We start from the raw sequence: 5,878 nt of genomic DNA on the forward strand, positions 1-5,878 counted from the left end.
TTGTACCAAAGAGAAAAAAAGAAATAACAAATAAAATACTTGATATTATAAAAGATTATTGATTAAAATTATTTTGTATATATTTTTGTTTTTTGAGATATATATTTGGTATATATTTTTGTTATTTGAAATATATATTTTGTATGTATTTATATTATTTGAAATAAACATTTTGTGAAATACATTGAATGATATAATTATTCCCAAAAGTCCTGCATTAATTAAGCCTTGTACTGAGTTTGGTAATTAATAATGTCTAAATATATATTATTTATAATGAATGATCTTTATCTTAGAGAAAGTTTAAAGACATTGGTGATTTATGTTAACTTGCTTTATAAAAATATTTTCAATAGATGAATTTAGAACAACTATATAGCTTTTTTAGTGACATATTCCTACATATATTTTATGAGTTTAGACTATATTAATAATAACTTTATTTTTTATTATAATATATATAAAATACAAAACAAGATATTTATAAAAATTAGATGATTGTACCAATCAGGAAAAAAAAGAAATAACTAGAATACTTGATATTATAAAAGATTATTGATTAAAATTTTTTGAATATATTTTTGTTATTTGAAACTATATTAATAATAACTTTATTTTTATTATAATATATATAAAATACAAAACAAGGTATTTATATAAAATACAAAACAAGATATTTATATAACATACAAAATAAGATATGATTAAATTTATAAAAATCTATAATATAGGATTTTTATATAAATATAAGCATAATCTTGGAATGAATCAGTATAACAGTGTTGATTTAATACTATATGAATCTTATGTTGCTAAATACCTAAATAAAAAATATATTTAAATAATAAATTGCTTTATTTTTACATTAAACAAACCATAAGCTTTTCTTCAACACTTATAGGATGTTTTATAAAATTGGTACATTTGGTATGTAATAAAGGTTTTACAAGTTTGAATATATATAAAAAGGTTTCCTAAATTAAAAGGAATTATAGTTAAAATAGAATAAAATTACTTTAGTCATTCTCATATAGTTGAAAAATTTAGGCTCATTTTTTAATAGTTTAGGAAAGAGGACATAAAATTCGCCCTCTTTTGTTTTATTAATATTAAGATGGTTTAATCTTCTCCTCATCTAGATCATTCTGTAAAAAAATAATAATTTGAGGATGGATACCATTTTGAATTAATAACGCTTTGCGCTGCTCTATAATGAAAATCGCTGCGCTCGATCCAGCTGATCGGTCGCTGCGATATCGCGGCGAAATCGCAATCGCTCTTCACTATGAATTCAGGGTTAGCCAAATATAAAACCCCCCTTTTTATAAATTTGGGATACATTTATTTATTATTTAATGTTTTTTTATTTATATTTATAAAAAAAACAAATGTTAAGGTATATAAAATGTATTTCCCAGATGGGATTCAAAAAATAAAAAGAAGTAAAATTCTTGGTCAGACAACATATTCTTTTCACATTAAAAAAATGTATTTCCCAGATGGGTGGGATTCAAAAAATAAAATAGAAGTAGAACTCTGGGTCAGACATCAAATTCTTTTCTTTTCGTTTTTTCCATTGCCTCTCCCTTTATTTATTTAATGTATTTTTATTTAGAAAATTATTTAAAATTTTCAATATAGTTTTTATTAGGTTAAAAAAGTAAAAATTTTTCTGGTTTTTTTTCACCATTAATTAACAATATTTTTTTTTATTTTTAGGGTATATTATTTTTTTTTTTTATGTTATGACTAGGCCTACAAAAAAACGAATCGAATAATTGCGCTATTCGTATTCGTACGAATAATAATATCATTATTCGTCGATTCGTCGAATATTCGATTCGAAAATTTTTTTAAAGCTTATAAAATATTTTGCAAAAAAAATTTTACAGATGTTTAAAGATGACACTTTTAAGGATTCTCTAAACTAATTGTCATTGCAATATAAAAATTTATAGAAAATAAACGAAATAAAACCCAATGATTTCATATAAAGTTAACCAAACAAATTGACTAAAATATCCGATTTTTAGAATTAGAATTGCTTATAAAAAAATATTTAAACTATTTCTTCAATCTAATATTCAAATTTTATTAAAATTTTCTAAAAATGTACAATAATCTCATTTTATAAAAATAGAAAATAATACACAAAAATATAAAATTATAGTAAATCCGAATTTGATAATATCCAATTTTTTAAGCATAAAGTCTTTCTAATAGTTTCCTCCTTCAAAGACATTCTATTTTTTATTATCATATTTGTTCCTATTGAACCGCTCACATGAAGCCGAAGATCCCTGAATTGACAATATATCAGTTGCCATTTTCGACAACACAGGAAAACGATCCCCATGCAATCTCCACCACTCTAAGAGACTCTTATTTGAACTGATTCTTATTTCGTTAAGATATGTCTCCACCTCACATACTGATGCGATGTTATTTTGTTTAAAAATTCTATCCATGTTCGACTGTACTATTGGGTTAACTGATGTTGATTTGATATTATATTTTATTTTGTAATCATTATATACATTTTTAAATTTTTCTAATAGATTTGTCGTGTCTATGTTATATGTAGTTGGTAGTTGCTCAAAAAATTCCGTTTTTAGTCTAGGATCCAGTTTTGTTGATATTATAGTGTGAATATTTGTTAAGTTATAATAAGTTTCTATTTTCTCAATCGCACTGATAGAGTTTATAAAATCGAGATCAAATTAATTTAAATGTTCGATTAAAGAAACATAGAAAGGGATGACAAGATTTAGGATAGGATATGTGTCACCACATATATCTTCGGTAAAATCAAAATAAGTCTTTAATTTGTTTTGTATGTTTATTAAAGTAGTCCAATCATCCTGATAAAAAATAATAATTAGTAAATAAAATTAAATTACTTCGCTAAATTTTCTTTCTTCGATATCAGATATATCATCATATATCTGAGTCACAACTTCATCAATAGCCCTTCTCATTTTAATAGCTCTTTCGACCATTAAATAAGAGCTATTCCATCTGATGGATGTGTCTAATTTTAATTTTAAATATTTCATAGGGGAAAGTAGGGAGGAGCACACATTTTGCATAATATTTGTCTTTGTAAAAGAATTGCGAATAATCTTTATGATTGTTCTTAATTTTGATACTTGCCTGTCTACTTTCTTAAGTATTTCTTGTACTACTAAATTGAGTACATGTGCAAAACATCGCACATGAAAAATTCACAATTTGGGTGTTTTATACGAAGAATTTTTATGAAAGTAGAATTAGAGCTAGCATTATCGCAAGTAATTGCTATCTTACTTATGTCGATATTATAATTTTTTATAATTTGAGAAAACTCTCTATAAATATTTTCACCAGAATGTGAATCAGTAAATGGAACTATATCCAATAACAAAGATTTCATCTCCTATTTTTCTTCAATAAAGTGGCAGGTCAACCCTAAAAATGGTACATTAGTAGGGCTTGACCATATATCAGTTGTAAGGTTAATTTGGCATTTTAAATTATTTATAATTATTTTAACTTTATTGAATTCTTTATTAAAAATTTCATTCATTTATTGTTTAATTGACGGTATTGAGCATATTTTTATTTCAGGATTTAAAGCTCTAACGAAGTACTTAAATTCCTGAGTGGCGAGAATTTTAAAAGGTATATTTGACTTTAGCAAAAACTTTAATAAATAATGCTTAACATCATCAGCATTTGTTTTGGGTATATCATTTAAATAGTTTCTAATAGTATTATTTTGCTTTTGATGAAATCTTTTGTTATGATTAATTAGTGCTGACATAGTTTTTTTCTTGCACATTATCTCCACATTGCATATTTTACATTTAGCTGTTTCTTTTTTAGCATCATGGAGATAATGATTCCATATTAAAGAATTTTTCCGCCTAGCATTAAAAGGTTCAGTTTGATCAGAGATTGATGTAGATCTTGAACTATTTCAGGATTGACTATGTCCTTCACCACATCTTCTTCCATCAAGATTTTCTAATTGATCTTTGAATATATTTTAACATTATATCATATAAAATCCAAGTTTACCATCCTTCCTGAAATTCCAGATTAATGACACATTAGAAGCTGAAAGAAAAAAACAGTAAATTAATTAAACAGTGGCATAGGCATGGGGGGGGGGTCTTTTTTTTAAATAAAATTATTTTAATTTACTATTTTTATTCCTATTATGAATTAGCAAAACCTTAGAGAAAATTAGACCTTTCTTTATAAATTCAAATCAAAAATAGCAATATGATAATATTAGTTCTAAATAATATTTATTTTTGTAAAATAAATTCTTAGTTATAACATATATATAATTTTTGTATTAATTCTTAAAATTTATGGAAATACTATTTTAATCAAAGTACAGTGTATTATTTATATATTTTTTATGTAATTGTTAAATTACATTTTTTAAAATAGTTTTTATATAATAAAAATTTTAAAATAATCTATAAAAAATATCTACATTTTAAAATTTATTTTAAATATTTCCATAATATATAACAAATTTTAGAGAGTATTTCATTATAGATTTTATTTATTATATAAAAATACTTTATTAGCATAAATTTCTTATTTAATCATGTATTTATTTTTATTATAAATATCATTTTATTAGAGGTGAAGGTGATTATGACAAAATAAAATTTTTAAAATTATAATCTATATAAAATATCTACATTTTAAAATTTATTTTAAATATTTACATATAAAATATAACAAAATTTTAGAAAATATTTCATTATTTTTATTTATTAAAAATACTTTATAGTAGCATAAATTTCCTTTATTTAATAATGTATTGATTTTTATTATTAATATCATTTTATTAGAGGTGAAGGGATTATGACAAAATAAAATTTTTAAAATTATAATCTATATAAAATATTTACATTTTAAATATTTGCATATAAAATATAACAAAATTTTAGAAAGTATTTCATTATAGATTTTATTTATTAAAAATACTTTAGTAGCATAAATTGTTTTTATTTAATCATGTATTTATTTTTATTATTAATATCATTTTATTAGTTAGAGGTGAAGGTAATTATGACAAAATAAAATTTTTAAAATTATAATCTATTTAAAATATCTACATTTTAAATATTTGCATATAAAATATTACAAAATTTTAGAAAGTATTTCATTATAGATTTTATTTAATATATAAAAATACTTTAGTAGCATAAATTTCCTTTATTTAATTATTAATATAATTTTTAAAGGTGATTATGACAATGTAATAGGGGATGAAGATATTATAATGCACTATCTGAATTAGATTGTCTTTAAAATTTGCCAAAAATAAGGTTACTAAATGGGAAAAGGATTTTCCTAATCAAATAATAAGAACTAGTCAAAAAAATTTAGTTATTTATCTGCCAGGAGCTCGAGAATATGGGAAAGAGGCACACTCTATAAAAATGTTTTGACTTGTTCATAACATCAAAAATGATTAAAGAGAAACAATCAAAATAAAATAATTATATTTTATTTTAAAGCTTTTCCTTTTCTTCCATTTAACTTTTTCAGTAAATATAACTTGTTATGATTTGATATTTGATAATAGGAAATAAAATAAAACGAAATGATATCCACTAGGAAAATTTAATTACTTCTTTTTATTTTACTTGCAATAAAATATTTGCGAATAATTACGAATATTTATATATAAATAATTTCGAATAATACGAATAATTTTCTTCATTATTCATATTCGATTCGAAATTTCGAATCAAATACTTGTGTTATTCGTATAAGTAAAATACCAATTGAATCGAATATCAAATAACAAATAATTCGTTTTAGGCCTAGTTATGACTTTTAGTAAAGGTAATGGACCATAACTTTGAAG

The sequence above is a fragment of the Gordionus sp. m RMFG-2023 genome, chromosome 1, assembly GCF_954871325.1.
Source record: "Gordionus sp. m RMFG-2023 chromosome 1, tfGorSpeb1-WG-v2, whole genome shotgun sequence".
NCBI classification, from domain to species: Eukaryota; Metazoa; Nematomorpha; class Gordioida; order Chordodea; family Parachordodidae; genus Gordionus; species Gordionus sp. m RMFG-2023.